Consider the following 12,679-nt stretch of genomic DNA (forward strand, 5'->3'; position numbering starts at 1 on the left):
CTCGACTTGGGCAAGATAAGGAGTGTTTCTTGCAGAACAAGAAGGTAGCACTCACGGGGCTCTGCCTACTGCTTCAGTGTTGGACGTGCTGATTAGAATTGTTGGTTTTTTTCTTCTAATTCTCAAATATGTGCGTAGGGCCTGGTACAATGAAGTAGGTTTAGTGAACCAGGGTGCCTACAGTGAGTACCAGGAGGACCAGAAGAAATAGCAGGAGTGCATCTGTTCCAGGCTTTTTGCATTGGTAGAAAACCACTAATGTATGCAGTAGAAATACAACGAGTCACAGACATGAGCGTACTCACTTCTCATTAGCTCCAGCTGTTTAGTAAATAGGCTGTTCTCAGCGTGGGAAGTGTGTTTTTTGCACTCATTTATCTTGAGCCAAGCTTTAGATAGCGATCTAGCTTGAAGACAGCCAATTCTATATAGGTTACAGAAAGACAGAGGGAGTTTCTTTCTGGCAGTTGTTGATCCTTGAATGTGCATGGTCAGACATGCTCAGTCTGTGTCACGTTGGAATAAATATAGGAGATGAGGCTGAAGTTCCTCCAAGCATTTTCTTTACACACCTTTGAAATTATTTTGTCCAAGGTGCTTCTCATTTAATTTTCATCCTATACTACGCTACCTGTGAGACTGTGGACATAGCCCAGCATGTTACTGGCTTGTTGTTTGTATTGATTTTATCCATAATAGGTATGTGTGTATGTTGAGTGGTTGCATTCCTTGCCACGCAGGATGGTGTGACAAAGTTCTTAGGAGATTACAGGCAGCTGCCTCCATGGATTTCAGAGGTGAAGAAGTGAGACTAGACCGTTCATCGTGTTTCAAGTGATTCCTGCTAAAACAAACACAGAGTTAAATTTAAGCATGAATTGAATTTAAACACCGTAACATTTTGATAAGAGTGGGATTTCTTTGCTGGATGCCACCTGCCCCAGTCACGTCCTATCAGTTTTTGTGAAATACTTTACATTTACTGTGTGACATGTTAAATTAATTGTCCCTTTGAGATGATACACACAAAATTCCTCTTTCAATTCATCAGTTTTTCTCCCAGCTGGAGGCCATAACATGAATAGAAATACCCTACAGATTTTCATTACAATTGTCTACTTAGACCAGCATCACTATTAGTTTTAGTATTTGTTTTTAGTAAGCAAAATATTTAGTGTAATATTACTTTGTGTATAATTACTTTATGCTCAGATTTTTCTTTGCCCTCATTCCCATTCTTTTTACTCAAGTCTAAAGTGCAGCCTGTAATTACTTTAGCATTAAGACAGCCATATGTATGATCTATAAATACTTTGATTGCAAATCATTTGCTGCCTCTATTCAAGTTTGCTTGCTGTTTAATAAAAACTTCTGTTTCTCTGCAGCTTTTCAGGCACCAGACTTCAAGGGCATAAAACTTGCCTATTTGTGAAACCACGTACACTTATCCACTCTGAGTGGACTCTTATCCACATACTCAAATACAACCACCTACCTAAATAAGTGACCACAGCTGTCAGTTTTCTGCAACCTACACAGGAAAAAAAAGGTGTAATTTGCAATTTTGGTCTAAAATATTTATGTAACTAAGTTGATGTGCATGATGCTATACATTTCACATCGTATGTAGTTGTGATAAGGTATAAAACAATGCATATTGTAATATCAAATGTTTGCATTTGCAATAAAGTAAATTCTATGTTCTACAGCATTTTAAAATTTCATCATGATTCGTTAGCATTTGCCAAATCACCAATAAGTCTTTGAGTAGGATTGTGGTAGTACGCCATGATGGTTATTAACACACTCATACAGCCTTAGTTCTGAATGAATTCCAGGCTGCAGTTCCATGACAATTAAGAAGAGTCTTCCTATTGCTGGATCATCCAACAATATCAGCTTCTCTCCAAAAGGGATTATCTTTTTGACTAAGGCATGTAGTTTTGTTCCTAGCAGTTCACTCAAGACTCTTTGGGCAAGAAAATGGGAGTAGCGATTAATCTTTACCTAACAAGACTCTTCTTGCCCCTCGAAAGTCCCTGTTAATAGTGTGTTTCTCCAGCCTTCCAGACAGGAGAAATCCATGATGTACCCAGAGTGGGTATCAAGGCTGCTTGCTGATGGCAGAAAGTCACATCTATTCTTTCCAGGGATGGCAAGAAGGTGACAGAGTTGTTCCTATATAGGGCACGTGGACTTGTTGAACCCATGGAGAGAAGTGATGACCAATGGAGCAAACAGAAAAACCCACCGGGCTTTCATTCTGGGAAAAGCCTAAAAGGACAGTACTTTGCTCTCCTGAGCTAAAATTCAGTCACCTCTGATACAGTCTCCAGTTTGATACATGATTAGCAATTATGGGGGGGAAATGGAAAGGGCAACCTTTCACGCATAGCTTCGTTTTACCACCAGTTGTGACTGGAATCGATGACTATGTCAGGATGTACATTTGCATTTCCCTTCTCAAAATTGAGTTGCATGGTTCTTGTGGTAATCCAAGAAGAGGAAAGAATCAGGGCAGACCATAGAGAGGCAGATGGTACAGCCTCCACCTGGAGTCACTGAGACAGAGCCTGTCATTAAGTTGCGGTCACTGCAACCGCAGAGCTTATGCTGATGCCAAAGTGAAAAGGAAGAGGTGGCCACAAGTTTCTGAATATTTGGATAAGACAAGATCCAAGGCAAAGATAAAAAAAAAAAGTTGAATTAATGTGTTGTGAACATCCAAGTGGAAAATGAATGAGGTCAGAAGACGTCAAAGAACAATACTTCTGAGCATAGGAAGTGCGTAAGACAAAAACAAGAAACTATTAAAAAGAAATGCGGACTAACTATGAAAGGTCCAGTCAAACACATGACAGCAGAACCACAGGAAGTCAGACAATTTGAAGTTACCTATCCCACAAATTACCAAACAACCCCTTTGACCTATTTTGTATTGGCAGCTTGAGTTTATACTGGGTCAGTGCTTTGAATCACTAGACCATGATGTTTTTTGCGGGTACGCGACCCGCCGAGTTCAGCGCGGGGAAGCAAGAGATCAACTCAATATGAGAGGTCACCAAACAGGGATTTCAACCAGGTATCAAACAGGTTAACATTCACTCGTACTCTATTCATGTGTTCTTTTAGCCAATCCAACCTTTTATGGATCGACTCACTATGACCTGACAAATTAAAACAGCACATTCCTTCGAAGTCCTCGCAACCATGTCCTTGGGCCAGCAGCAAAAAGTCAATGGCTGCCCGGTTCTGCAACACTGAGTGTCACAGACTGTCCATATCATCCATCATTTGAGAGAGGATATCGGTAGTCGCGTTGAACTGTTTCACTGTCCAGCATGCCAACTTTTCTATTTGTGCCAGCGCCTGCGTGGCTGCCACCCCTGCTGTGAAGAAGGAGGCAAATATTCGCGCGGTTGCTGACCATAATTCAACATTATCTTTACAGTCAGGTGTTAGACTGTGAGTGTCTCTTTTTGTTCTACTGGACATTGTCTTGGAGATATTCAGCCAATCCTGGTGGCAAGGCGCAAGTAATCCCACTCGACCAAGGTACCTGCAAATGCATACTCGACCTCTGTATGCATTCGCCGGTATCCCCTGCCATGCTTGGTCTCCACAAATCAAGAACATGCCTGGGGGAAGGGCCTTCATAGTCCCATTGTTCCACAGGCTCTCGTTATGTGTGACACTTTTCCCTGCCTTATAACTGGCCCCATAGGCCCCCAGAGATCGGTTCCCATTATACCCACTGTAGGGTCCCCAAATATAGAAATCCCTCTCCTTCTTTGGTGAAACTACAGTCCAGCCCGTTTCGTTGTGGAAAGGATTCCACTGGCGATCACTGACACCCAAGAGTTTTGCAAGTACAACGCCTGCCCCGGCTAATTCTTGAAACCTGTCTCCAAACACTATGCAAGTTTGAGTCCAGTTGTGGCTCTTGTTTCCCACCACTTGAGACCCCAGGAGACCCCAAGGTAGGGTCGTGTTAAGATTGCTGATAAGTGGGCAGTGCACTGTGAGGTGTTCTCATAGCCGGTACAGCTGTAATTCGTCACAAAACCCTTAAAATCTGTTATCTCATATCCTGGCATTCCTACTAGGCATGTCTTAAATGGCTCCGTCGTTGATTGTAAGCTCAAGCAGAAATCTGTTTGGCCAGTTAGGAATTCCTGTTATATGCTGAATCCCCCATCTTTGACAAAACTTTCTTATTCTCTCGCTTTTGTAAGCAGGCCCATTGTCAGTTTTTAACTGTCTTGGCACCCCCATAACTGCAAAGCAAGCTGTTAAGTGTCTTTGTACATGCAAAACCTTTTCCCCTGTCTGGGTTGAGGCCCATATGTACTTACTATATGTATCTACTGTAACATGTACGTATTTCAACCTTCCAAATACAGGGACATGTGTGACATCCATTTGCCAAATATCCTGCGGCCCCAGACCCCTAGGGTTAACTCCAACCCCTAGTCCTGGGCCCTGGTGACTACAATTGGGGCACGCCCATACAATTCCTCGTGCTTCTTCCATTGTTATACCAAATTGTTTATGCAGTCCATTCGCATTTTGGTGGAAATCGGCATACGCCTCTCTAGCCATAGTAAATTTACTCAGGGGCTTCTTATGTGGATAACTGTATATGCATGCTGTCTCTGACGGATGGCAGATTGCAGCATCCGTAGTAAGTCAAATAGTTGCTCGTTTTGTATATCTCTAATTCGGGCATCTTCTATGCGTGCCACTAGTCTGGCCACATATAACAAGTCTGTGACCACATTCAAGGGCATTGTCATCCATTCCACGAAGGCCCACACAATGGCCGATAGTTCCAATGTTTGTAGAGTATCTCCTGATGTGGCTGGGAGAATCTTATGCTTCCAGTCCCCATTTTCTTGCCATGTTACCCCTGCTCGTTGGGATTTACGGCGAACTGAATTACAGTTTCATAGCCCACAGTCCAGGGAATGTGTGCTACTGAAAATTACAGAACAGTTTATCTAAAAGAGGAAGTTTATACAAGAATATTGTATTTGTGAATAATCTTTTCTAGCTGTCTGAAGCTGTTTATTTTTTCAGCAACCTGTTTACTAAAAATTCCATTTGCACAAATGTATTGTTTCAGATCACCTGTGTCGGTAGACAATTTGAAGACTTCTGAGAATAAATTCTTCAAAAGTCTTTGAGGAAGTGATTACAAAAATCTGATGTGTGCTTGAATAATGTACTCAAGACTCAGCCACCTACTTAAACTTTAGCATTATCTGAATTCACAAATCCCTAGCAATTACTTGTTTCAGATCAGTTACAAAACAGTTTCTCAAGTGGCATAATTTGTAACAGAACACAGCACCAGCAGTTCCTATTTATTTCAGTGAGTTGTGTAATTCAACAGCTCAGAAGATTAGACTAGCTGTGTTTAAAAACGGTCTTGCTAGCCGCTTCATGCACTTTTCAATTTTCATTGGAAGTTCATATTAAGCAAAGAAGATCAGAAATGCATTTAAAAGATTTTGTTAAACCTTTATATATTTTGGTATTATCCTTTAATATTTTGGTATTTCTGTCTTACGCATTTCTCCCTGAGATAACACACAACTGTCTTCAGTTCCTGTGGAGTGTGTTTTTCTTCTCAGCATTTAATTCTTGCAGTTCTTGTTAGAACAGGTAAAAGAAAATACCAAATGTAGTAACAAATATTTTTTTGTGTGTGTGTGTGTGTGTGTGTGTGTGTGTGTGTGTGTGTGTGTGTTTGGGCTATGGTCTATTCTATTTTTATCCAAACATTTTTTTTTTTTTTTTTTTAATCTTTGTCCACCACCTAATTTATATTGTTTCCATTTACCTGTGTATATCCATCATGTTCCTGTTCTCTTCAAGAAAAGAGCTTAAAGAGCTTCAAGCTCTCCTGTTCTTGTTCAAGAAAATAAAAATCACATTACCTCGGTCTGTACTTGAAGTAAAAACATCCAGATCAGTGGCTCTTACACGCATCTTCCTCACTATTGCTGTAGCTATTGCTGGTGGTGGTAACAGAAGTTGCTGCTTTCAGTATTGGCCAGGAAAATGCGTTGACTACTCAGTAATTATTTAGGCAACACTTTGCTACAGCACATGTGTAACAGAATTTGGGAATCTCGGTCTAGGTCATCTTCAGTCCAACGTGGCTTTCAAGAGCATCTCTCCTTTTTTGAGAATCTCAAAAAGCTGAATCCTGATCACAGCATTTCTTTTTTAGATTTGGGGTTCCTGTCTGTCACCTATGAGAAGGAGGAAGACAATCTTAAGTGACATTGAATACATGTGCTTAAATGCTTACTGAATTCATTTAATGTTCTAAGAGAAAATTCTTCCCCCATGTGATATGTTAAAAGTAACTTGGTTTGATATGAATATACGCATTTTGTTTAACCCAAAGAAGCAGTAGCCCTCATTTTATACATTTTCTTTTGAGATCTACTGTGCATTTAACTTAGAGTACAGCAAAGAAAAAAATGTTCTTCACTGATGCAGTTCTTTTAGAATTTTCTTACATTTCTTGCAAACTGAGGTAAAGAACCTTAAAAAGTACTCCATCTTTTAGCTTTATGCTTACTGTTAGACCTAAATATGAAAAAGCCAGCGTATCTATTTTTTTGCAAAACATCTATTGATCATTTTACAATAATTGTACTCTACATTTTTTAAACTAATTTTGCAAAGAGCTACCCAGTTATATACTGTGCCCTCATATAACAGCTAAAACATTTTCTTGTACTTTGTCTTGTAGTGAACTCACGCTGAAGTTGTTAGCATTCTGCTATACAATGGTTGCAATAACAACTCACCTTCTTTTTGAGTTGGTTGCCTTTCACTGAGCTTTGTTATTCCACATATGCTCTTCTGCTGGAACCTTTTATATCAGAAAGCCTTTGAAGAGTGGGAGTAGCTCATTAAATTTATCTGGAAGTGGTGTGGTTTCTTTTACAGTTGGCTTTTACTGCTCACGTAGTTTTATTTTCAGGTAGTAAGTGCTATGAATTTTTCAGATTTTCATGAAAAGGAAAGACATACTATCCAGCAATTTCCAACACAGTATCAACTTCCATTCCATTCAACATTGTCCTTCTTTTAATGTCTTTTCAAAAGTTAGAAAATGCAGTTTATATAATTATATGTTTTCTAGTATTTTTGGAAACTTTATTTGACACTAAGTATCAGAATCCTCTTTATCCTGTAACAAGTTCTAAAAAGTTAGTTCTTTACACAAAGCCACTGATATTCTTACTGGTTCTATATTCATGTATTTTTAGAGTCATATCATATACTCTACTGAACATGCCATTTTTCTGTTGAGTTCATTTCTCTCGTGACACATAACAGGGAAGTATGGAAGCTCCTTTTTTTTTTTTTTTTAACTTAACATCTTACCCTTTGAAAAAGAATCTGTTAGTTCCCAGCACATGCACATGAATTCCTTAGGTTTGTTGTTCTTTGTTTTGCCAGTTATTTATTATTTTCTATCATTCAAAATACTTTGGACTCAGTTCTCTGAAATATAAGCAAGGATGATGAAAGAGCATACTAGCATAAAGACTGAAAAGACAATGAAATTACTTGAAGTCACAGAATAAGAGATTATTTATATGTATTTGTGCATTTATATTGTTCTTTGTGATGTTTCATTCTCAAAATATATCACAATCTTTCTAGTCAGAACAATTGTTCTCCCAAATAATGAAAGCTACTAATTTTGAGATGCTGTAGAGAAGTGAAGAAAACTCGAACCAAACAACAAGCTGATTTTTTCTGACAGTTTTTGTTAACGTAGAACATTTTTTGTTACAAGACTGGAGGAGCACAGTAAAGCCGTAACAGTGTCAACTCTCGGAGTACCCTGAAGTCAGAGCACAGTTGCAGGCAGCAGCGGCAGGCACGTTAACCAGCCCATGGGAACGCAGCACAAGCTACAACAATCAAACACAACCCAAGGCGCACACTCCTGCTCACAGTTGCTTAACCAAACCAGCAGGACTGCTTTCAGCCACGGAGCCGAATGGCTGCACAGCGCGGCACAACATGCAGCGCTCCCCAGCCCGCCGTCGGAGTAAACGCGCTCCCACCGGGCACACCCACTGAACGCAGCACTCCCAAGCCTCTCTCCAGCTTCCATTTAATGTTTAAATCTTCCTTGCTGATTTATAATCGCTTATGAAACGCTACATTTCACGAGCAGGAGGATTGCAGTTCCTGTCATCCCTGATCTATGCTACTCCCATGCCATTCATAGAACCACTGAAGGCTTTGGGTTGGAAGGGACCTTCAAGACCATCTGATTCCAACCCCCTGCCATGGGCAGGGACACCTCCCACCACACCAGGCTGCTCAAAGCCCTGGGGGCTGCCCCATGACTGGTAAGGCTGGTACTACCCACAGGGTTGTTAACCATGCCTTGCTGAACAGGTTCTGTAAGAGAAGATGAAGATGCAAATAAGTGGAAATACCTTTTACATTTCCCCTAAATTAATTAGCATGTTAATGGGTTGGATGCTGTGCTTTGCACTTTTACTCCCACGGGTCTTTGCAGATTATGAAAAGCACTAGTTAATCCTTCAAAATGACATGAAATTAAAATATTTGTCCCAATTCCATATTTGGTTGCATCATCCTATGGAGTTGAACTGAAAGCTTAACTCTCAATTCCTTACAACAGAAATCTGTAGCACAACACACAAACATAATGCTTAATCCTTCATTTGGTTCTTCAGGTTTTTGCTGCATCTTCTATAGCCGTCCTTCCTGTGATGTTTCCGTGATGTGTGAGGAATAATTCTCCCCCGAAATAAAATCTACTAATCTAATTCTGTAGGGAACCTCATTGCCATTTTCAACTACATACATAAGCATGCTAAAACATTAGGTTCTTAGCTTCCTGGTCTCAATGTACTTCCCTTAGAAGGGCTGCTGCTTCGCTTTCCTCTGCCTCATGGACCACTTATACCACTTTCCTTACCTCTTGGGTTCCTGGGTGTTGATGAAGCTCCAGGAAACGTCTATGTTAGCAGATCTGCAGAAGGCTACAGTCAATGACCAGTAGACCTGGTGGTAACAGGAACTACACTGGGAACATGGAAGGATAACAGAGTGAAGGATGGTTACTGAGTGATTCTGGGATGATACTGGCTGAGGATTTGGTTGTCCTGTGAATATGCGGTGGGTATGAGTAGGGACAAAAAGCTGGTAGGAGATAAAATGATCTAAGGAGATGGATGGACATTCTCCAGCAGTGAGGGGTGCCGAATTCAGAGGAAGACACAGAAATAAACTCACTCAACAGATGATACTACTCTCATCCTCACAGCTTGCTTTCTCCCACTGCCCAGTAGAGAAGGAACAGCAGCTTTCGTGAGCTGGAGAATGCAGGGAGACTTTATGGGGCTGGGGTTGCCAGTCTGTGATACACAGGGGAAACAAGGAAAAGGAAGAATCCAGGGCTGGCTTGGAAATCTCCCTATCTTACCTTGTGACTCACCTGCAAGTTGCCTTGATCTCTGTTGCAGAGACTGCTTCAAAGGATGAAAACCACCAGTTTAGAAGAAAGTAAATTTAGAAGGGCTTTTAGCAGTGAAGACAACAGGGAGTGTTGCCACCAGAGGTAATTGCTATCACATGTTGATCAAGGGAACAACTGAAGCTGTAGAAAGGCTACCAGGGAAGTGTTCGGCTATATCTGAAATTGTCCAAAAGATGGCCAAAGCATCTGATTATGCTGCACTCTAGAGAAGTTCATCTTATTACTAATATAACGACTCCTATATCCCAATGCCATGTTTGTCATTCTAATAGGCATTAAATACAAAATCCATTGACGAATACTGTTCATTGTGACTCCTGCTCGACTCACAAACACTGTATCACTGGAATGCCTCTTCCATACAACTTTTAAAATAAACTGTTCTCTAGTTATGAATTTGATGTTCAGTTCTCATAGTATAATAGGTTCTAGCTGATTTCCGCTGAATTTGTTTCCATATGCCAGTAAATCTCCCGATCTTTAAAAAGAAATTACAATTTCCTTTTCTTTTTTTTTTTTTTTTATTCCACATACCCAGTCTTTGCATCACTCTTTCACTAGCAGACACGTTGCCTCCATGATCTGTTGGCAAATGGACTTTGTCTTTTTCACTGAATATTTACAGAGGGCTGAATCTCTGATTTCCTCCCAGGACCAGTAATCAGTACTATATGTGAAGTAAACGCAATAAAATACCAAGTTTAAAAAAAGTACACGTACTCTGGCAAATGCTTGTTTCTCTTTAGTGTCTGTTTCCTATCATGAATTTTGACTCTGTGGGCCAGAAATGAATGCAAATCTTCTTGTCTCTTCTGAAGTTTATTTATATATTGCGACTGGATGAACACCCATTTCTTTGTATCTTTCTGTCAAGCAAGAATCTGTTTCTCAGCAATAAATTAACATGGAGATATGAATTACTGGCAACCTTTAAATTCTGTAACAAAGCTGAAATTGCAGAATATAGCTATCCAGAGTGTGGAAGCAAGAAAAATTACAGTATTCTTTTTACTGAATGTGAACTCTGGGTTTTCATCCTTGTAAAAAATAAATAAATGGATTTATAGTGACAAAAACCAACACCTTCACCACTACGCCTTCTCCCCCCTAAACACACGCACACAAAATCTGAAGTACTGAATTTGGAGTGAAAGAAATAACTTGTATCACTAACAAGATTGTCAGGAGCTGAGACAACATCTTACAAAGGCAGTCCATACATAACTCTGATACTTGAGCAAGAACTTATTAAGGCACTGTTTGCCTTTGAAGGCTCCATGATGATAATTCTTTCTAAAAAGTTTTGATTTATAAAAATTGCTTATTTTACTAAACAAAACTCAAATGATGCAATTTTGACATTCATTTCTCAGCATTAACCTGATTTTACCTTTTTCTGTCCTCAAGAATGAAAACTATATCGTGGCCTCTAACACTTACTGCTTGTGCTGTTACATCCCTTACAGAGTTTTTTGTGGAATTCCAATCTGTTATTTTAATATTTTTCTTTTGCCTAGTTTCTTTGAAACCATCTTTGCTAACATCATGGAAATTAGTAAGTATAGTTAGGCAGAGACTCCTAGCCGAATAACAGAACAGCAGAAAACACCCAAATCAAAAACAGTCTGTGGCAGGCTTCTTGCTAAAAGAAAACAGAATGGCTTCAGAATTCGTATTACAGTCCACAAAGCAGCACTTTCCTTTTGGCCAATAAAGTTTTACATCTTTTTGCCAGTGCTGAACTTTGCTTTGAATGTAACGTGTATTTCCCTGATGCTTTGGATGAAAGCAAAACCTGCTGCAGTTTAACTACATTGTTTTGAGTTTTGATACAGAGCAAGCATGGACATATACAATATTCCATTACCTTGTATCCTTCTCATCGCAATGGTAAAAAGCAGAGGGAAGAGGCTAGTTTTCTTTCTTTCCATTCCATACTTTGCTGCCATTTCCAACTTCTCTAAGAGACTCTTACAAACTGTCCCACCTACCTTACTAAGAGTTTGCTTAAACATTGCTCCTGAATGCCTTCATTTTCTTACGTCAGCTGGTTTCCATATGACTGCTGCACAAGGGAGCCTGTGTATTATCTGAAGTGAGTATCTAAAATAAATCTAGCATTTCCTCCTGACCGTTGCAGAATCAAAATAAGCTGCTAGATGATTTTCTGGGAGGGAGAATATTTTCCCCTGGGACTTCAGGGATATGAGACATACATTACATTACCAAAGTTCTAGGGATATGAAATAACACAAAGCATTATGTAGTAAAAATATCACATTGGCAGAACATACTTTGAAACATTACACTCAAAATATATGGTGATCTCTAACAGAGGGTCACTGCTATCCAGTGCTTAGGCTCAGGTCCTTCGAGGCTCTGCCAGTGCTAAAAGTCACACTTCAAATCTCACAGTCATTAAAGATGATGTTCTCTTAAAGCTGTTGGCTACAATATGTCACTAAACACACTTTTTTTTTCTTCCAAAATTAAAGACACATTATTTGCTGGAACAAAGAAAGGAATGATCCTATATCAAGCCAAAGGAGCCTGTTCTTAATTTTAAAATAATTTATATAGCTTAGACTAATAAAAATAATAATAAAAAAGTTTAAGAACAGATATACCTTAACCATTAGACTGCTTTGCAAAAAAGCTGTTTCTTATTCTGAGCATTTTTCTCAATAACCTAAATATAAATGAGCAAATCAGAAAACATCTCTAAAAAGGGTCAATCATAGAAGTTAGTCTATTATGTTTTCCTTCCCCATTAAATCCTATTAAGTCCTGCTATTTTTGTTGGTTTATGGGTGTCATCAATTTTAATTACTATTGCTTTTTGTTTCTGCTGAGTTTGAGAATCTTTAATCTATCCCTTTTGTTTTCTCTTACCAAATAAGTGAAGAAACTAACTTAATTTTGGCACATTTGTCATACACTTGCATTTCTCTATATAATGAAAAGGAAATTAAAATGAATTTAAAATTAAATGGAAATGTGTAGAAAAAGATAGCGCTGCAGAAACTGAAGCAGGCTAACCATAAACTTAGCTAACAGTCTAACTACAAAACTTACCATAAAAAAAAAAAAAAAAAAAAAGCAAAGCACAGGAATAAACATAAAAAG

The 12,679-nt window shown here is 39.2% G+C and overlaps 1 long non-coding RNA gene across 1 annotated transcript; it reads right to left on the minus strand.

The window, feature by feature from the left end:
- Positions 1 to 819: 819 nt before the first annotated feature.
- On the minus strand, positions 820 to 9,485 carry LOC309875374. The gene is made up of 4 exons (XR_014317027.1): positions 6,828 to 9,485; positions 5,943 to 6,260; positions 1,496 to 1,531; positions 820 to 844 (listed from the first exon to the last, which is right to left on the minus strand). It is a non-coding gene; the product is annotated as an uncharacterized lncRNA (long non-coding RNA).
- Between the last annotated feature and the right edge of the window lie 3,194 nt (positions 9,486 to 12,679).

Source organism: Aythya marila (genome assembly GCF_965140915.1).
Source record: "Aythya marila genome assembly, chromosome: 2".
Classification (NCBI taxonomy): Eukaryota; Metazoa; Chordata; class Aves; order Anseriformes; family Anatidae; genus Aythya; species Aythya marila.